Raw genomic sequence first — 21,223 nt, forward strand, 5'->3', positions numbered from 1 at the left:
CCTGTGGCACAAGGTTGACTCTGCACCCTACCCTCCCTGATTCATTTTAGAAAAGTCTCCTCCATTTTGTTTTTTCACTTGTTGTGTCAAATTATTACATAGTTGCATTAATTATAGGATTGGACGAGGAGGGTCTATCTTCTAGTCGTTTGCTAAAACTCTAAATGTGGAGAACAGAGTGGAGGGCAGTAAGATCCCAGCAGTAGCAGAAGTAGTTTTGTCTTTGTCTGGTTGATGGTTTTTTGTTGTCTCTCTCTCTCTCTCTCTCTCTCTCTCTCTCTCTCTCTCTCTCTCTCTCTCTCTCTCTCTCTCTCTCTCTCTCTCTCTCTCTCTCTGGTATTTTGAGATAGGGTTTCTTTGTGCAACAGCCCTGGCTGTCCTGGAACTCGCTTTGTAGAGCAGGCTGGCCTCAGACTCACAGAGATCCGCCTGCCTCTGCTGGGATTAAAGGGCATTGCCATCACCACCCGTCAAGGCAGCAGTTTTAATGGTAAACATTAGTCCAAAACTCTGCTGGTGGCTTACACAATCTGTTTACTTCCATTCACAAAGACAGGAAGACACAGGAGATGTCAGTTCTCACTCTACACAAGAAGAACCTGGAACCCAGCGCAATAAGGCTCTCAGAGCTGAAAAGTGATGCTTTCTGCTGCTCAGGCAGTGTAGACCACAGAGTCAGCTGCTCAGGCAGTGTAGATGCACCACAGAGTCTGCAGTGGGCGTCCCAGCCTCTAGGCAGAAGCAGGGCTGCTGTTCCCTTTAGCAGTCTCTCCAGGGAGCGGAGATTAAGCTGCTAGGTCCCTGAGGCTGGGGAATAGATTAAGTATAAGCAATGGAAGGAGGAGGGTCAGGGGTGGGAGGTGTAACTGGAGGGTGAAGAAGAGGAAACGGAGGGCCACTTTGCTGTTTGGGGCACACACATACCTTGCCGATTAGCAACGATGGGAAAGGAAACACACAGCGAGAGCCTTTGACAGCTTAATGGGGTTTTAGAAAAATACACATCTATATTTTTAAACTTTTTTTTCCATTTGAACATTTTTAACTTCAAGTTCTGGACTGAAATAGCAACGGCTTTAGATAACTCTCTCCATCCTTGGGCTCCCACGTCTGGAAAAGGTCTCAACCGGGGCTGGGGAAAAGAAGGAGAGAGAAACAAGCTTAGCACATGGATAATACAGCAGGCACATAGGTTGGTAAATGCTTACCGAGCAGCTGATTTGACAAATGCGTGATGGGAAGATTGAAGGATGATGAATGGATGGGCAGATGGATGGAATGGAAGGATAGACAGACTGACGGATGGATGGGTTAGTGGATAGCTAGATGGATAGTGGGTTGATGCCAGGTAAGTGGATACATAGGCACAAGGATGGATGGATGGATGGATGGATGGATGGATGGATGGATGGATGGGTGGATGGGTGGATGGATGATGGATGGATGGATGGATGGATGGATGGGTGGATGGATGGATGGATGGATGGATGGATGGGTGGATGGATGGATGGATGGATGGATGGGTGGATGGGTGGGTGGATGGATGGATGGGTGGATGGGTGGATGGGTGGATGGATGATGGATGGATGGATGGATGGATGGGTGGATGGATGGATGGATGGATGGATGGGTGGATGGGTGGATGGGTGGATGGATGAGTGGGGGTAGCAGGTAATTGTGGGTGGTAAGTGTGGGATGAATTGATGGATGGATAAGTGAACCATTAAATAGAGAGAACGGCCATAAGAAATCGAGAAGACATGCTTACTCATACAATCCTCCTGTAATGTAAGAGTAGCTCCTTCTGGAGAAATATACTCAATCTTGTTTGCCGTTAACCACACTCAGAGTTCCTGAAAGGGCCTAACAGCTCATGGAATTAGCTTATGCCAATCCTGCACACAAAATGCCACTCACAGTTCAGTCCCCGCCTACAAGCCGCATCTTCTAATGCCTTCTAACAAAATAGACCACTCGCACTTTTTGCAAACATGCTATAAACAGTAGTAAACAAACTTTAACAACAAAGTTGATAAACATTACTTTCCATTCACTTATGTCTTTTCTGCCTCTGCTTCAGAGTATTAAAAGAAGAAGGCTCAACTGTTCATCCTCCCTTGCAGAGGTAAGGAACCAGGAGACACCATCCTGGCTGTTTCAAAGCAAACTGACCCGAAGGGAAAGTCTGCCATCAAAATAAATGGCAGAACTTTGTTCATCATTTTCTCTTCTCTGCCTGGAGCTCCCATGCAGTGTTTGGAAGTACAGCAAGCAACTTATGACGAAGAAGACAAATGCCTCTATGAAAGGATGCACGAGAAAGGAGATACAGAGGCTGAGTTCCCAGTGATGTCGTTAAACTGCCATGCTAGCTCTCTCATTCCGAGAGAGACGAGCTAGAGAGACGCGTTAGAGCTTTGTCACCTTCAGTCAAACATAACCCTGAGATCTATGACACACAGCTTCACATTTTAGACTCTACCTCTCTGCCTGCACTGGCCACCTGTCTTCCCCCCTTAACGCGCAGGCACTGCGTACACATTTTAAATGCAGACTGAAGTGGGAGATCCCCGTAAAGTCGGAACACGTTCTCTAAAATGCTGCTTCCTGTTCCTACCCTAGCTAGTTTTTTCCCTTTCCTTCTTGAGGTCCCACCTGTTTTTTGCAATTGCACGATGAGGTTAAACTCTGGTGTGAGCGACCTCCCATTTCGGCCACCATGAGCTATCTGTGTCTTCGGTCACCCCGCTCTGAACTGCTGGGCTTGCGTCTACAATAGGAGAATAGTCACCTTCACATACAGACATTGGGGGGCTGGGGGCATTCAGGTGTGGTGGCATCAAATGTGTGATTGTTACCTCTCTACTCTCATGGCATTCTTCCTCCTCTTCAACACCCTTCTTCGTTTCTTCCATGGCATTTATGAAGCATATCCTAGGCACTGAACTAGCCTCACACTGGCTTACAAGTTACAAACTTCACAGCAGTCTTTCTCTCTCTCCTCTGATCCTTAACGACTTTTCAACTTAACGTTTCCCCTTAGGTTCTCAAACCTCTCACATGCATTCACCATGTCAACTCAGTGTCTCTGTCACCACCATCCCCCCACCAACCATTTCCAAATCTAAGGCTGATTTTTCTTCTGAATGTCATACTGGGTTCCAATGCTCCAGGACCCGTCCCCCTTAAGGTCCAGCAGTCACTCTTCCTTCCACAGCAAGAAGACATTCGGTGGAGCTTTGTCTGCCTACTGCCCCTGAGGAGGGTTGCTCTCCTTAAATTACTACAGCTGGGAAACTACAGGACGTTGCCAGACTGTTTGGGAGTGTGGGGTGATGCTGTGTCCGTGCTACGACATTGCCTTTCAGGACTGCACCCCTCGGTCTCCACAAGAACAAGGTAAGAAGCTAGACAGAGCTAAGCCTGCCTTTATAGCCTGAGTGGTTAACTTGGGGAACTCTGGGTTGCAGACTCGTAGAGAGCCTTCCCTGTGTACAGAGGGAATCCATTAGTGCCTTGGTGGGAGGCAGTCTCCCAGCGTACCTCCCCCATGTCCCCACTTGGAGGTTCCCTGGGTACAGCTCTTTCTCTTTCTCTGGAGCCGAGGAAGGCCCTGCCCACCCTCACAGCCCTTCCTGATTCTATGACCCCCAAGTATGCCATTAGGCAGTCCCCACCCCCACCCAGCTGACCTACGGCAAAGGGACTGAGGGCAGAGGGCAGAAATAACTCATGAGAACCAGAAACAAAACTCCGATGGAGCCTCACATGGAAACAGCTCAGGGAAAAAGGGTCCCAGGGAGCTTGGGCTATTAATAACCCCATGTGTGCTTCAGTCCTGTCTTCTCCCAGGAGCAAGCTAGACTGGCTCACGGTCAGGCATGTTGATTCTTGGGAAGGCCCAGATGGCCAGGTAAAATGTGCCTCCTACCCTAGTCATTAGGTAAACACATCATAGCTCCCTTCCTCCCTGTCCCCGTGTTCATCAAACCTTCCAGGTCCTGCCTGTCCTTTAACCCCTTCCTGGCCCCTGCAAGGAGAGAACACGCTGCCCAAACAGGAGGAATGGGAAGCCCACAAGTTATTAACTTTAAGGGTTTGGAGACCTAAGGACTGAGTCTTGGCCTCAATTGGGTGACAGAGCTGTACCTTTATATCTACCATCGTATATATAAAGAGGACCCTGGGAATGTGAGACTACCAGTATCGGTTCTATAGACAGGTAAGATACACACACACACACACACACACACAGAGAGAGAGAGAGAGAGAGAGAGAGAGAGAGAGAGAGAGAGAGAGAGAGAGAGAGAGAGAGAGAGAACAGGCATAGGATGGCCCCAATTATTTTCCACACTTTGACACCAGGCTGTTTCCTGGTGAGGAGGAGAGCAGATTATTATAATCACCTATCACCCTCACTGCAGAGGACACTTTCCATCCACAGACTCCAAAAACAGGCCCTTTTTAAACCATGTCTTAGGTCAGAGGTTCTTTTTTTTTTTTTTTTTTTTTTTAGTTATGAAGCTGTTGGCCTTGCTTGTTTCTTACTGGCTAGCTCTGACTTAAGTAATTACCCCATAATTGTTAATCTAAGTATTTCTCTTACCAGAGAATGGTTCCGGGCTTCCTACCCCCATGGCATTACATCTTGACTCCCTGTGTTTCTCCTTCCCAGAATCCTCCTGGACTCCTAGCCCCACCTATCTAGATTCCTATAGGCTCAACAGTACTTTATTGACAAACAACAGGCAAATAACAGGACTTCCCCAACATCTCTTTTCTGTTTAAACAAAAGAAAGGTCTTAACTTTAACATAGTCAAATTATATACAACAGAACAGTTATCAAGTAAGAATACAGTTACAATATTTTGTCTATCAACATTCAGCAAGATTTAAAGAAAATATCATCTATCTCATTCTTGTGAGTCCAAAGTCCTATATGTAGCTTATCTTTTATCATAACTAAGAAAAACTATAACTATCTGTCTTCAACTCCATCAAAGACCACAGAAGGATAATATATAAACACTAGGATTGACAGAGGTATCTTACTGCCTGGACAGCCACCCGAAGTTCCTCTGTAACGTTGGGGCATCCATCTTCAGCCCATAGGCCACAACGTGTCTGGAACACTTCTCAGCAAAGCAGGAAATTTCAAACTGTCCATCTGCGTTGGCAGTCTGTCAATCATTTTTCTTTGTCCTGCAGAAAGTCTCTCAGACTCTTCCATGAAGCAGGAACCCTGTAAGACTGAGTTCAGCATTCACTTTCCTGTGGGTCCTGCATGTCCAGTTTATACAGCAACAGTCAAACAGTCTAGGCAAGAGCAGTTTCTTGCCCAAATGGCTAATCTTGCCATGTTGAAAGCAAACTCCATAACAAGTTTCTTCGATGCCCATCTTCCTCTCAGACGTAATTAGTGCTGCCAGGAGCAGACATTTCTCATTGTCAAGAAAAGCCCTAAACCATTTTAAATGCCATTTTCTGAAGGTCTTTGAGAGGTTTGAAGACTGTTTATCTATCTCAAATATTTTTCTGTATATCTAGAAAACCTAACTAACCTAACTATAAGTTCTGACTATTAAAAGTAACTATCTATAGTCTGTATTCAATTATGCATTACATTTTAAAAGATCAGTATAAGCACAATACTTAATCAAGAGGAGAAATATACATATCACAAAATTGACCTTGAATTTGTATCAATAAATGAAAAACAATACCCATACCATAATTCCCTTTTTTACCATTAAAAAGATTGGCTGTGATCATTAGCCAATTATAAACAATCCCATTTAAATGAAAACAAAGATTTATAAACAAGATGGGAATTAGGACGTCGCTCATTCCAAACTGCTTCATGCTGGAAAGGGGCGCTGTTCATACCATGGGGATCATGACAAAACTCAGAAACCTGAATAAGTCCTTATTTTCGGGGTCTGTAAAGCTGCATCATCTTAACTGTCTCAATTGTTGGAACACCTTGTCCACTGCTTCCGGGGGTCTTGGTTCGTCGAACCACAGAAGCCTGGAAGGAATCCTCAGCTTTTCATTTTCTGTAGAAACATAAGCAAAAACTCCTTTTTTGAGTAACATATCATTATACTTAAATTTTGAAGTCAAGGCATTTTCAAAAGATAGAAGTTGGATTAATTTAGCAGCATTTATAATCAAGTGTACTTTAGTAGCAGTTCCTTCCTGAGCAAGCAAAAAACTGAAAAACACAATAGCATGCAGTATCCAGACTCTCTGTGTATTTTCCATCTTTACGTGGCTTATTTATTTATCTATTATTACTTTATTTATTTTACTTTTATTTATTTTTCTTTGAGACAGGATTTCTCTTTGGAAATCCACCTGCCTCTGCCTCTGGAGTAAATCCTACCCGTGTGCGCCACCACAACGCCGGCTTTTGTATTTATATAGCACTTTGCCGTTTCATTTTCTCTCTCAATCCCACGTATATTTTTAAACACACTGTAAACTTTTAGAGATTTTCTTCATCCAAGTCTGACTTTACTGTAAATCTTTACGTTTTTCTGGCCACGTGTCTTATCTGTAAAACCGCGGCTGTTTTAAACTGCCAGTTTTTCGTCAAGATGGCGGGCGTAAGCGTGACTCCAGTTTACCGCCTCAGTCCATGCTGACATCCAGCAAAAGCTGCCACTTCCAGCTGTATGTACACACCTTTCAATCGTTAGCAGAGTCTCTCTTTTTTTTTCATATTATGTATAGTTTTTTTAAATTTTATTTTCCAGTTTAAATTTAGATAAGAATCAAGGTTGCTTCACAAGTCAGTTCCAGGTCCCTCTCCCATTCCCTCCCTTCCTCCTGTGCCCTCCCCTCCCCCCCCCGTTATCCTCTCATTTCTCCAGGGAGGGTGAGGCCCTCCATGGGGGTGTCCATAGTGTGTCATTTCATATAGGGCAGGGCCTAGACCCTTTCCCAAGAGTTCTGGGTGAGAGTGCACCTCACATTGTTCTATTGGAGTCCAAAGTCCGTGTGTATACTTGGGATGGGTACTGATCTGCTGCCCAAGGCTCAATAGATTCCCTAGGCCTCTTCACTGACACCCAGATTCAGGGGGTCTTGATCAGTCCCATGCTGGCTTCCCAGGCTAATGCCTGGGATTCAAGAGTTAACCTTTGTCTGGTCAGCTGTTTCTGGGGGTTAAACCAGCCCAGTCTTAATCCCTTTGATCATCAGAGGTTCTTAACTTGTGGATGATTACAGCCCCTTTGGGGGGTCCAATGACCCTTTCACAGGGGTCGCATATCAGATATCTGGATATCAGGTATTTACATAGTGATTCGTAACAGTAACAAAATTACAGTTATGAAGTAGTGATAAAAATAACACAACATGAGGAACTGTATTAAAGGGCCACAGCATGAGGAAGGTTGAGAACCACTGTCTTAAGTGATCAGAGAGGTGGGAAGACGCCAAGTACTTAGAAGGTTGTCTTCATTTAATTGTTTTCCAGTTCAGTTACTTTCCATTATTTTCTAGAACTGACAGTGGCAAGCATGTGTCACCTTCCATAGTGACCTTTACAGCAAAGAAAAAGGCTTCATGAATGATAAGCACAAGACAGACCCATCCCTCAGACCTTCAAGAGATGTTAAAAACAAAACAAACTAACAGTAACAGCAACAAAAGATAGACCCATCCCCCCTGCTCAGTGCAGTCTGAGGAGCAGTGCCGTCTGGAGACGCAGTCTGAGGACAAGATCACCCATTGGTCTGAGCATTGGTCAAGGTGAGAACTCTCTAGTGCCTGAGAAAGGCAAACTCACTTTGCTTTTCTGATCTTCAGGCAAACTTTGTTAGACACTAAGCAAACTATCACCACAGTAATCACTGTGTTAGTTCCTTGTCTTGTTGCTACAATGAAATACCCAACAATAGCAACTTAAGAAGGGAAGGGTTTGGGGTTGGAAAGATGGCTGAGTGGTTAAGGGCACAACTTTTTCCAAAGGACCAGGGTTCAAGTCCCAGTACCTACACGGCAGTTAACAACTGTCTGTAGCTCCAAGATCTAAAACTCTCACACAGAAATTCATGCAGGCAAAACACCAATGCACATAAAATAAAAGTATAAATAGATTTTTTTAAAGAGGGGGAAGAAGGGGGTTAATTTTGGTTCATAGTTTGGGACTATAGTCCACTATGGTGAGGGTGATTGTGTGGCTTGGTCCAGGCCTCAGGTTACATTGAGTCTGGAGTCAAGAAGCAGAGGGTAGTAAATACTTGCTTTTTTGTTCTTATTCTCAGTCCCAGACCCCAGTCTACAAAACAACACCACCCACATTTTGGATGAGTCTTTCCACCTCAATTTAATCTAGATAATCTCTCACAGATGCATCCAAAGACTTGTTTCCATGGTGACTCTAAATACCATGAAGTTGACAAGCAAGTCAATAATAACCACAGCCACCGTCATGGGGAAGGTTCTGGGTGGCCTTCTGATCCCGGGTCTCTTGGGACTACGGAGCAGCCCATTTGTCCTCCAGGTTTGCACCCTACCCAGGCATTGCTCCAGCTGTACTAGTGAAAATTTGGGCATCAAGCAACAGGATCTAACTTGGCTGCTTGGAAAGGGACTAGACTGCTTTCAGAATCAATGAAAGGCTGCATATCAAGCCCCATGCAGAAACTGAAGCTGACAGTGTTCAGTCTAGCTCCTACCAGAAGGATTCTGAAGACGTTCCTATAGACCCCATTGCCTGCTGCCACTGTGGGCCCTTCATCAGGGGACCTTTGTCACCTCTACTGCCTTTCACTCTTAAGATTGCTGCCATGAGCAACCCTCTGATGGACCTTTGAGCCTTTGTGTGATGTCTCTGGACCCTAAATCCCAGACGGGCACAACAGATGGCCAAACTTCAGTCCTTGCTAATCTATGTGGAGTAAGGAAAAGGACTTGTGTAGGCCTAGGAAGGGTTTTGACACTCATCTTTCATCATTTTACAAGACAGAACAGGGATTGCAAGTGCAGAGCTTACAGGAAAACATTCCCTGCTGTAGATCTCACTGAAGAAGAGGTGTATTTGCTTCTTTGAATGGAAAGACAGCTCAGATCTCTCCTGTGGCTTCCTTATGTCATGGGAATGCATTTCATTTTCAGCTAAGCCACTTCAAGGACAGTCTTTGTCACTTGAAGTCAAAATAATTGTCTTACTTCCATCATCCTACCTGTGGTTGTCAACTACTGGTGGTGTCATCCTCCCCGGGGAAATTTGTGAATGTGTGGAGTGTAGTTCTCCCTCTTGTCTAGGGCTTTGCCTTCTGAGATCTCAGTTACCTGAGATCAACCATGGTCTGAAAATATTCAGTGGGAACTTCTAGAAAAAAAAAGATAATTCTTAAGTTTTACATTCTGTACCCTTCAAAGGCTTGTTTCCATAGTGTAGTGGTTATCACATTCGCCACACACACACATTCTGTACCCTTCAAAATAGTATGGCAACAAGCTTCTGTCCTTCTTGTCTTAATTAACAAGAGGACTGTCCCTTTGTCCAGCATATTCACTATATACATACAACTCACCCATACGTCACTTAGTGTGAGTCTGGGTTATTAGATCTAAGGTCACAGTACCATGGTGCTTGTGTTAGGTGACCTTATTTTACTTCATAAAGGCCTGAAAGTGCAGGAGTAACCGCCCTGGTAATCTTTTCACGGCGTGTCACAATAATTGTTCTTTTTATTGTTAGTCAGTGCTGCTAATCTCTGGTCCTTTCTAATCTATAAACTTCACTTAATCATAAGAGTTTACATGCACATGGAAAAAACATAACATAGATAGGGTTCACTATTATCCTCAGTCCCAAGGATCCAATGGAATACTTGAGATTTTTCTTCCACAGCTAAGGGAGATGTCTATGCACGTCGTCATGTAGTTAGCGAATGACCCTACACAACTCAAGAAACTTAACTGTAAACTACAGTAAAAGCTACCTGTCCCGAATGCCAGTCATGCCACAGGCAGGACAAGCTACAGCCCCATCAATAATACTGAGGTTGGTCATGGTCAAACCTCTTCAGGTTCCTGGTATAACTCAGCTCACTGGTGCACTGGACAGGAGCTGAGGTGAATCCACCCTTCAGGGACTTGTTCCGGTAAATTATATCATTGGCAACATGGTGAGGCCCTGACATGGGAGAGCAAGGTTTCGGGTCTGAAGAAGAAGTCCTCCATGAAGACAGATGACCGTCACAGATAGCTAGATGAGAGCCCTGAAGGGACAGGGCCTTGATTCTAGAGAGCAAAGGGTTATCTTATTCATATAGATTTCCAGGGGGCCATGAGGGGATGTTTCATATCCTGTGTGTCTCCAGGCAGGAAGCACTAGATAAAAGTAAATTTTAAATTCCGAGTTATTTGGGGATGGACATGGGGGAGGGTCTCTGGGTTACAGGAAGCTGCAAAGGAAGAAGACGACCAGGCCTCAGAAGCTTTGCTTATCAACTCTCTGCTCTGGGGAGAGAGAATGAAGGAGGGGTGTCCTGATCTCTGGGAGCCGGGTCTGTAACCTTACACTTCCCGCAGACTTTGGTCATAGCTTCCTATTCACTACAAAGTGAAACGTGGTGACCAAGTCATCGGAACCATCCAAACCACACACGGGCTATCCCTGACAGAAGACCAACCTTCCTCATAAGGAAACTGAGGTTCTCAGCTAAGGAAACTGAGACTTGGGGTCAAGGCATCTTATCCAAGGTCACCTAGCTCAGCTGGTGGCAGAACTCAGTGTGGAGTCCATCCTCTGGCCCCCATTGAGGGCCTGGCTGTTTTCCAGGGGCGGGGGACAGGCTTGAGAAATCTCAACTCCAGTGGCGCAACCTGATTCTAGGAGACTCCTCTGAGCTTCCAGGTGACTGACTGGAAGGCTCAAGACAGGGCCTCTGTCTCTCTCGGGATGCCACCTGCCGAGGCTAACGGTGAGGGAGGGGCTGTTTTGGGAGGGGCTGAACTTTGTAGGCAGACCTGGCTCCAAGCAAAAGGAACAAGGAGTCAGCAGCCTGAGCCTCGCCCCCAGGGAGGATGAAGGCTCCAAGTGGATTTGCAAGGACTTGGTCCCTGTGTTACTTTCCCCAGATAATCACACAGGAACTAATTAGCACCTTCCCTATGAGCACAGCCCTCTGGGGCTGGAGGATGCTCAGAGGAGAAGAGAAGCCCATTAATTACCTTATCAGGAAGCACAGAGAAGAACCTGCAGAAGGTATTGCTTTGAGGCTCTGAGCTAATTAAAGAGGGCTGTGGGGTGAAGGAATGTGTCACCCTGCAACAGAATATAGCACTGGCTTTGATCCTGACCCGGAACCCTTGCATCCCCCAGGCTGAGAGAAAAGACTGTCCAAGGAAGCTTCTTTGTAGTTCATGACTCTAACACAGGGTGGGGTGTTCAGGAGTAAACCTGCTGGTCGTGATACTGGCCTGTCCTGACTGAGGACTGAGGTTATGGGAGGCTTGCTGAGCTGTCTCTCATGACCCTATAGCAGAGTTTGTCTAGGGTTTCTGTCCCATGTCCCCGCTCATTGATGTTACTAGCTAGCAGGCCTGTGTGGTTAGGGAAGAAAAGGCTCAGAGTTTGTAACACTCCAAGTCGAGGAAAGTTTGGGTAAGAAGAGGTAGGAGCTGGGCTTGAACCTTGACCTCCAGCTACTCCCTCCTCTGAGCGATTGTTCTGTAGGTCCAATGATGCTGGCTGGAGCCATACGTGGCCTCCAGTCCTGGGATCCTTCTCTTCCTACCTGTTGGACCCAATCCTTCTCTTTTTCTGACCCCTGGTCTCTTTGTCCTTGATGTGGGGCTAGTCATGCCTTCTCAAAGGAGTCTAAAGAGGGCTGGGGAATAAGATGGTCCATGCAGGTAACCTAGGACAGAGATCAGCAGTCATAATTTTGTCTTGAATAGGTCATGTTACAAACTTATTTTTAGGTACAGAAGTTTCGATTCAGTTGCACAGAAACCAATCAATTGCAATTCACCAAGAGGGGGGCCATCTCTGAAAGGAAGGCATTGGATCCATAGGCCCTACCCACTCAGGCCTGCTTGTCAACCAACAAAGACTCTGTTGACTACCCAGAATTCCTCAGGGTACGCTTGGACCACCTGCCTCTGAGGAAAAGAGTGCTCTGAGGTTTCAAGAGACTGAATAAATATCCCAGGTGAAACAATGATGCCATTTTATCTCTCAGAAGTCATTAGTGACCCACTATCCAGAGCCTGTGCATTTGAGCTAGTCTTTCAGAGGAGGGAATGGGTGTTCCCTACCCTCTTTTTTTGTTCCCCAATAGTTGCTTAGCCTAGTGCACCTGTAGCAAGTAACAGGGAGGAAATACTCTGCATGCCTTGATACTAAACCTATGACCTTGACATTCATCGCGGTACTTCAGTACACCAGGCTACCCAGCCCAGGATCCATCAGTTAAGAGGAACGTTTTGTGCAAGCATACCTATATCATTACCTACTAAGAGTATCAAATATGTATATCATAATACCAATGGCATTATTTTGCTGGATATTCATAGAATGTCTTTCCTAAAGCCATAACAAGTCAAGAGCTGGGGATATAGAACTCTGTGTCCTAGAATGCAAGAGGCTCAGAGAACAAACACTGATTCCTCAGAAGTAGTCCTGGTTCTGGCAGCCTCCAAGAGTGGAACATTACACCAGCATGAAGCAATTGCTTATTTGTTTTTTCCTTTCACTAAAGGAGACCCAGCACACTAGCTGCGTCAGCACCATGAGAGCTCAGGATTATTTGAATCATTACAGAAGCCCCGTGCTTTACCAGCCTGTTCACAACTCAAAATTGACTAAACAGCTGCAGCATAGCTACCGTGTATCTCAGAGTTGCTAGGCATGTTCAGGGGTTGCCTCACTGAATCCTCAAAACTGCCCAAGAGTCAGTGTCATACCAAATTATGATTTGACTTGGAGGCAGGAGAGTCTTGGACCTCGATCTTGCCTTGCAACTGTTAAGACTGTTGAGATTCAAGCCAAAGCTGTCAAAGTCAAGATGGCTTCTTGATGGTTCATGATTGCTCATGATAGTTTCCCAGAGAAATCTGACCTCTGTCCAGCCACTCTCCATTCTTCCTAGGATACCCTAGAGTGAAAGACAGGCTGGCACGGTGGGACACAGAGTGAGAATGGACAGACTGAGTTCTAGCTGGTTCTGGTTTTAACCAGATAGGTTCCTTTTAGTTTCTGGTCTCTAAAGCAGAGGGAGTGGCTGACTTTCAAAGCCACTTCCTGCTCTGCCTCGCCACTGGTGACTGCCTGTGAGTCTCTGAAGGGCTCTGGGTCTCCATCTGATGTTTTGTATGCTCACGGGTTCCTTTGGCTTGAGTGTAGCCTGATGCCCAAGGAGGGACACTTCTCTCCTTTCCCAGCTTCCCAACGAGTCCTGTGAGAAGCTAAGGAGGAGCAGGACTCCGGAAGGTGCACAGCCCCCTGGTGACCGGAGGAGGAAACTGCAAGCCTTCCCAGCACGGAGCCCACCTCCTGCAAAAGGTGAATGCAGTTGCTTTGGGCTCGCTGTCCATTTTCTGGTCCATGTGGAAGAGTGAGGGGATTGAGTGACTGTGGAGAACAAAACTCCAACAAGATGAGGCGAGGCTAAAACTCAGTAATGGCTGAAAACTTTTAGGTAAGGCAACCTCACCTTCAAACATCAAATTGCTGCTCTGAAAATGTTGCCTGCCCCCAACCCTGCCCCAACTTCTCAGCAGAGAGGAATGACTGGCTAACTTTCAGACCAGAGTGTGATTAGAGAACCACTCCAAAGGGCTCAAGTTCAAGAGCATGTAGAAATCCCAGGAACTGATTAGAAGAAGGTTCTTGGGGATGCTGGGAGCGCCCCACCCCAAGGTCCTCTCCGAGCTGAGAGTTGTAAAGGGAGGGCACTAGCAGTAAGCAGGGAGAGTAGAGACAGGGAATAATAGTGTGTTAGTGGAAGAGACTTGTTAGGCCAATGGCAATAGAAGGAGACATGGAAAAATAACTGTGTGTCTAAGTCAAGAAAGCTGCTGGTCCATAAACTGGGGAAAGAGATGGAAACATGGTCAAAGCCACCCAAAACAAGAGACAAATGGTAACTTTTAGACCTCCTGCCCCATAAATCTGTCATGCTTGTGCCTCAATAAACCTTTATACATAAAACAGCAGCAGGCAGTAGTATCCTGCCATCGTTTGCACTGAAACAATAAGGCGTGTTGTAGGGAGGGAGGAGGCGGGTGAGCAGGCAGGGAGGAGGGTGAGATGAGAAGAGTCAGGAGGGGTTATCAAGTACAGATCATGGTGAGGACTTTCTGGCTTTGTGCTAGAAACCACTGTAGAGGCTTGAAAGCAAGGAGGGATAGGGCTTGACTTAGGCTCTGTCTGCAACCTTTACTAAAGCTGCAACACTTTAATACAGCTCCTGGTGTTGTGGTGACCCCCTAACCATGAAATTATTTCATTGTTACTTCATAACTGTAATTTTGCTACTGTTGCAAATTGTAATGTAAATTTCTGTGTTTTCCCATGGTTTTAGGCTACCCCGGTGAAAGGGTCACTCGACCACTGCTTTATAAGCTACCTCTGGCTACATTGAGCCCTGGAGAGAAGAAAGGGGGAAGCAGGAAGGCCGTTTTGGAATCTATAGCCACCATCTAAGTAGAGATGCTGGCCATCTGTGGAGAGGTGAAAAGGTGACCAGCGTATTCCTGGTATATTTTGAGGGTAGAATTAGCAGGACTTTCTAAGACCATGGAATGAGGGAGAGAGAAGCCTCATGTGTGGCACTCAGGCTTGTGCTTTGAGCGAGATGCTGAAGGTACTGAGCGGTCCAAGGCGGGGCATGGAGGGGCTGAGTCAGAGGAAGGAATCTGTGATGGGCACCAAGAGTACAGATTAAACAGGCTCAAGTGACACTTTTGAGTTGTTAAAACAAACAAACGAACAAATAAACATCTAGCAAATGGGCATGAATCAGTCTCAGGTGGGATGTACACCATCAAGATGATGGCCCACCGACTCCTTCAGCCTCCCTGTGTCTCATAGGCTTCTGGATTTGGCCATTCCTCGCTGACCAACCCCGGCACAGTATGATGACCTTTGCTCACACGGCTGTGACTTCGTCTCTCGACACCATAGGGAGGCTCCAGGGATGAGAGCGAAGTTTCCTTAAGTCTTCCACGTCACATCAGGAGAACCCATGTCCTGCCAGTGGACTTTTGCCTCTCAGCGTGTCTCTAGAAAGGCTGTGTGACATGATCAGAAAGCGTAAAAACCTTAGCACCCCTGGGGCAAACTTCATCCAGTGGGAAACGGGGGGGGGGCAAAGGAACACGTGAGCACCTCGTCCTTCCGGCATCATCTCCCCACACGGTGTAGCCCGTCAAGCACCAGCTAGGCTTTTGTAGGGCAGCTGTGACCTCGTCACGCTGCCGTTAGCTGCCCTCACTCTCTGTCCCACAATGCTTCTCCTCCATTCTACCTCCCTGGGCTTCTTCCCTTCAACGAGACCTTCTCCTCAGATGCTTTGCCTCGCATCTGTTTCGTAGAGAACCTGCGCTAAAATTCTGGTGTCAACAAACAGTAATGTGCACCTTATTCCGTAAACATTTAGAAAGCACACATTATATGTTAGCTGTTATCTTATGTGCCCCACGAATGCTAACATGTTTATCTTTATCATAGCCATCGAAGGAAGAGATCTGTTTCCTTACTTTCATTCTACAAATGGGGAAACTGTGGCAGGCATGCACAGTAGCCAGTTGGCCTTGCTGTTCAAAGGAAGCATGATGTACGCTATGGACAGTGTCCTAAACCTTCTGGTAGCCATATTGGAAAAGCAAAAGAAAGAGATGAAATTAACTTTAATTTTTTTTAAAAAATTAACTAAATAAATCCAGGCTACTATTTCGAAAATGAAGTCATCACATAAATTTCAGTGAGATACTTTGCATTTTTTCTTACTGACTCTTTAGTTGAGTATCTGTGTTACATTTGCACTACATTTCAACTTGGACAAGCTATATTTTCAGACGAGATCGGGTGCGTTCAGGGTGGTATGGCTGTAGACAGACAAGCTATATTTTCAATGTCCAGTAGCCACAAGTGGCTGGACAGTGCCGAACTGTATGCCATGTTGTTTCATGAACCATGGTAAAAGAGTGCTGCTTCTAAGACATTGCTCCCACTCCTCAATTCAGATATAAATGTGGAGGAGGACCCTGTCCTTAATAGAAAGACAGAATTGTTAGTGGATGAAACTTCGCTTACTGTTCTCGGTTCTCTGATGATAACTGTTGCATGGCTGTCTGCAAGCGCCGAGAAAAAGACAGTGAGCACATTGCCAGCAAACGTGATAAAAAACATCCTGGGAATAGATGTTTAGAGTTTGTGCTTTTGCCCAGACATGGGAATGCTTGGGATTTTTTTTATACTGTACACAGTCAAAGCTTGGGTGTTTTCTGCTAGCGGAACTGTCCCTAGTTTATGTGGCTGAAATAAACTTTCATCTGAATTTGGTTTCCGTTTCCATGATGATTTGCCAAATCCTGACTGCGGGCCAGCCCCTGGGGGGGGGCAGGGAACTACAGAAATAAACAAGATGATGGAGCCTCCTCGCTAGGGAGTTTTTGGTTTTCTAGATGAGCAGGACCAGGAACTGTGACAAAGCCATTTGGTGAGTGTTGTGACAGGAAAGGTTGGAGACCATCTGACCCACAATCAAGGTTAGAGAGGCTAGAGTGAGGATGTAAGCTAAGCCAGGAGCCCAAAGTGAATGGGGGGGGGATTAAGGGAAGAGGGATGTAGGGGTGGCATAGACCCTGTTTCAGGCAGAAGCAAATGCCAAATGAAGGGATCAGGGAACATTAAAAAACAAAACAAAACAAAATAAAGTCCCTACAACTAAATCCCAACATAAGAAGGCACTTTAAAGCGAGAGGCCAAAGAGTTAAACACAGATGGGGAAAGAGACTTGAGTTTTGGTAAACATGAACAGACAAGGGAACTTGGGGGCCTCTTTCTACAGCCAGCTGGGATTTGGGAATCTTCATCTTAACAAGCTCCCTGGATGGATCTTTGATATAGAAAAACACTGGTAAAACATTTTAAAGATATCTGAAATTATTCAAAAGAAATAATTTGAAAATGCATTTCTGAGCCATAAAACAATGAGAAAATAGGACAAATTTGAACACATCGACTTTATTAAAGAATTGTTCAATTTTTAATGTATCAAGGTATTGTACTTAAGTCTTTTTAAGGACCCTTATGTCTTACAAATTCAGACCAAGATGCCTATGGATAAAGTATATGATTGCAACAAGGTCTGGACAGGAGAAGGGATGGATGGGAGCTAAGAAGTGAAATAAACTGGTTTGAAATGGCAGCAAAGGCCTCAGCACACACGCTCCATCATCCTGTTTATTTCCCTCTGTGTCAGAAGCCTTCCCTAATAAAACAGTTCCTGAGACCAGACTTCCAGGGCATTCACACATCATACTCGCTGTTCTTTATCAGCTGAACCCCTAAGATGTGACCCGAAAGGATGGTTCGTGCTGGGGTGGAGTCTTCCAGTCTAGGACCAAAGACAGGGGCAGCAGCTTCATTGGAGGTAGCCTAGGGTCACCTCTCCAAGGGACTGATGATGCTGAGATTGCCTCTGTGTGTGTGGTGTTCATGTGTGTGTATGCATACCCGTGTGTGTGTGTGTGTGTGTGCGCGTGCGTGCGTGCGTGCGTGTGTGTGTGTGTATGTGTGTGTGTGTGTGTGTGTGTGTGTGTGTGTGTGTGTGTTCACCTCATGACACACAGGTAGAAGCCATAGGACGGCCTTGGCTGTCAGTCCTCACCTCCTCCTTTAAGCAGGTTCTCAGTTGTTTTTCTTCTTCATATTCTAGGCTAGGTTGAAAGTCTACCATCTTCCCTCCCCATCCTCTCAGAGGACCACCGGGATTATAAACACCTGTGCTAAGCTCTGAAGCTTTATTAGGTTCTGGGGCCTCGAATCTAGGTACTCAGGCTTGCTTAGCAGCTGTTTTGCCCACTGAGCCATCATCCTGGCCCAGAGGATCCTTTGTTAGCTGGCTTCTTTTTTTTTTTTTTTTCAGTGAAAAGAAGGACACCATGAAGCTGCCAAATCCAAGGACGATAACAGCGCTTCTGGACATGAACTGTCAGACAGATCAAGGAAAATTACAGGAAATGTTCAGAAAGTGATGGAGGGAATGCAAACAGCAGACAAAGCTCAGCTTGCTTACAACATCTACAGGGAAAGCTCTCACAAGGCAGAAACTGGCAAGCCAGGAGTCTGTAGTTAGGACCCAGGAATGGGGATCCAAAAGGGGCACATAGACATAATAGACATAGAGCCCAAAGCCAATGAGGCTAGCCCAGAATGTTACCAGCTACACAACACTTGTATGTAATCTATACATTAAAAAATACTGTGCATGTCATCATAACATGCCCCAGGCACTGAAAAGGACATTGCTGTTAACCTCTAGTCCTGAGTAGGGGGCAGAGGTCAGGGGACTTGATTAAATCCCTCCCATCTCCCCTGTATCCCCCTCCAGAATCCGCAGTAAGCCTGTCCCACACTCCCAGCCCTCTGAGACTGAGTAGTCAGAGGGAAGGAAGAAAACAATGGGTAGCCAGAGGCCCTCAGCCTGCTGCTGAATGGGGACTTTGGTCGGATGTTGAGTTTACCTGGAATGCCCCGGTGTTATTTTGGGAAGGCAGACATCCTATGGAAACAGTGATGTGGAAAAGAAAACAGCTAAAGCAAATGCTAGCGCCCAGTTTTTTGCCAAGAGTCCCATGTGACCAGGGTAGGCCCGAGAAGCCCATGTCAGACAGATGGAGGGCTTGAAAATCAGGGTATCTAGGTCACCAGCAGGAAGCGTGCAGGAAATAAATGGAAAGGAAGGGTCTCAAGGAAGTGCCAAACAAGCCATGACAGGATAGAGAGAGCCTAAAAATGTGTATCTTGCCATTTGTGTGACAGAAAAAATATAAATAAATAAAAGGAATACAGCCTGGAATTGGACCCTGGTCTTCCCCTGTTTGCTGGGTGATCTCAGGCAAGACAACCTTTAAGACAGATGGGAACCCAGAAGCTGGCAAGCATGTTTCATAAAGATGGCAGATTAGGTGCCATAAACACAGCCTGTTCCTTAGTAATAAAATCTGATAAATTCCTGCATAGATAGGCTGTGTAACCCAGGCTGGACCTAACTTGTAACCTTCTTGCCTCTACCTCCTGAGGGCTGGGACATATGTGTCAGCTCATTGTCTTTAAATCTCATGCTTTTCAAAGGAACACGAGCCCCCTACCTTCCCTGTGTGTGACTTCTCTGGCAGACAAGAAAGAGAGGTCTCCTATGTTCTCTGTTCACCGTGGGCTGGGGCATCTTTTGGTGGCGGTGGGGGACGGGGGCAGTTCCAGGGAGGTCTTGGCACCTGGTTAGGGTAAACAGGAATGGCTGCTGTCTAAATGCGCAGTTTAGACCACCTGCAGGTGTCTGTTTCAGGTGGGGGAAAATCAGCTGCTGGACAGGGGAAAATGAGTTTCAAAGGCAACTCAGAGCTAAAACGGAAAAGCGAGAGAACAGTGAGTTGAGAAACATGAGGAAAAGTCATTGTCACCACACAATCCGGGTGGGCCCGTATATAAGGTTCTAGAGCCACTCCAGAAGACATTTGGCGGTTCCTTAAAATTCTGAACATGAAATGCAAAACATGAAATTGCCACAAGAGCAATTCCACTCCTAAGTATCTGTCCGAGAGAAGGGAGCAAGTTTCATCACACACGAAAGTTAGTGCAGGCTTCTGGGATGGAGTGGGGAAATTATAAATCAGAAACTTGGTCTCTTTGGGGTGTTTCCCAGGTGTTGTTCTAGAAAGTCATGGCTGAAAGAGAGCCTTTGGGTCAGGTGACCTGTGCTCCAGTTTCAGCACTATCTGCGAGCCACCATGTGACCTCTGGCATGGGATGGAGGGGCCTAATCTCTCAGTGCCTTGGTCCCCATGTCTGTAAACGGGGTTCAGCCATGTGCCTGCTTCATACAGTAACAATGTGTGACTAAGGATGTATGTGTAAACACAGTACCTGCTTCCAGTAGAGTCCCATGACTATGAACTGCTACAGTTAAAGAGGAAAAACCTTCATCATGCTGTTGTTACAAATAATAAAAGATCTGATCTATTAGCTAGTGAGGCACTCCCAGAAACAAAGTTTAAAAAGGTTAAAATTTTAAGTCTCGGTGGTTCGGGCTGCAGCCATGGGGGAATGTGAAAAGGTATCAAACTCTCTTTCCTCCTGCTGTTCCAGGAGAGGAATAAATATAATGGGCTCTGAGATGCTCATTGTCTTCCAACAGGCCTGGCTCCAGCCCAGCTGGGGTGAGCGTTCCCTTCCCAGTCTTCCAAAGGCGACAATGCTGAAAGATAATTACAACTCGGCAAGCAGTGGTGACCGAGGAGAAGGTGCTGAGCCCCTCCAAGTGTGGAAGAGAGGGAGCATCTGGATTATTAGTTAAGGATGCTCACATACGAACGGTGTAGGGACAATAGTTAAGCCCTGGCTGCTGTCTTTGAACAGTGTTTGAATATCTGGTTGAGTTGCTGGCAGTGGGCTCAAAGAAGCACTCCATAGTCATCTGGGGTGGGGGGGGGAGACCGGAGGACTGACTGACAAACAACTCACACATCACCTCCTTTTCTCTGCATCTCCATGGAGATGCCAGTATATCTTGACTTGAATGGTCTGTTTTGTAGGCTTGGAACATGGGTCATAGCTCACACCTCTAATTCATCACTGGGACAATAAGGGGGCAAAGAAATGAGGTGTGTGACACAAGTTGGTGGGGAACATAATAGGGCCAGATGTACACATCTGGGAGTCAGGCCAACACACCTTATGACACATCACTCTCTGAGACCAGATGAGGGATCGGTTCTGTCTAGCCTGCAGGTAAGGAATAAGTATGTGGTTAGCTTCCATCCCCAGGACAAGGAAACCAATGAGGGCAAAGGCCACTGCAGGCTGAGGAGCTGCTGGTGACTTGCACCAGGGTCAGAAGGCAGGGAGAAAGGTGCCAGGATGGGTTCATGATGAAACTCTCAATCTCACCAGCCTCCTCCATGCCTTCCTTACCAGTTACTGTCCTAAGGACCGGCATGCCATAGATCAGTTGCTGGTGTATCTGACGG

The 21,223-nt window shown here is 46.1% G+C and overlaps 2 long non-coding RNA genes across 4 annotated transcripts; one reads left to right on the forward strand and one right to left on the reverse strand.

Annotated features, from left to right (window-relative positions):
• Positions 1 to 577: 577 nt before the first annotated feature.
• LOC110341521 lies at positions 578 to 3,284 on the reverse strand. Its single transcript, XR_002383487.2, has 3 exons — positions 2,859 to 3,284; positions 2,656 to 2,770; positions 578 to 1,132 (listed from the first exon to the last, which is right to left on the reverse strand). It is a non-coding gene; the product is annotated as an uncharacterized LOC110341521 (long non-coding RNA).
• Positions 1,691 to 16,527, forward strand: LOC121133834. Of its 3 annotated transcripts, XR_005870840.1 has the most exons (4): positions 1,691 to 2,125; positions 3,218 to 3,399; positions 13,409 to 13,529; positions 14,551 to 16,527. It is a non-coding gene; the product is annotated as an uncharacterized LOC121133834 (long non-coding RNA). The 3 variants fall into 3 exon arrangements; XR_005870839.1 differs by lacking the exons at positions 1,691 to 2,125; positions 3,218 to 3,399 and having other exon boundaries at positions 13,103 to 13,665; XR_005870838.1 differs by lacking the exons at positions 1,691 to 2,125; positions 3,218 to 3,399 and having other exon boundaries at positions 13,103 to 13,529.
• Positions 16,528 to 21,223: the final 4,696 nt, after the last annotated feature.

The sequence above is a fragment of the Mesocricetus auratus genome, unplaced genomic scaffold, assembly GCF_017639785.1.
Source record: "Mesocricetus auratus isolate SY011 unplaced genomic scaffold, BCM_Maur_2.0 Super-Scaffold_100024, whole genome shotgun sequence".
NCBI lineage: Eukaryota > Metazoa > Chordata > Mammalia > Rodentia > Cricetidae > Mesocricetus > Mesocricetus auratus.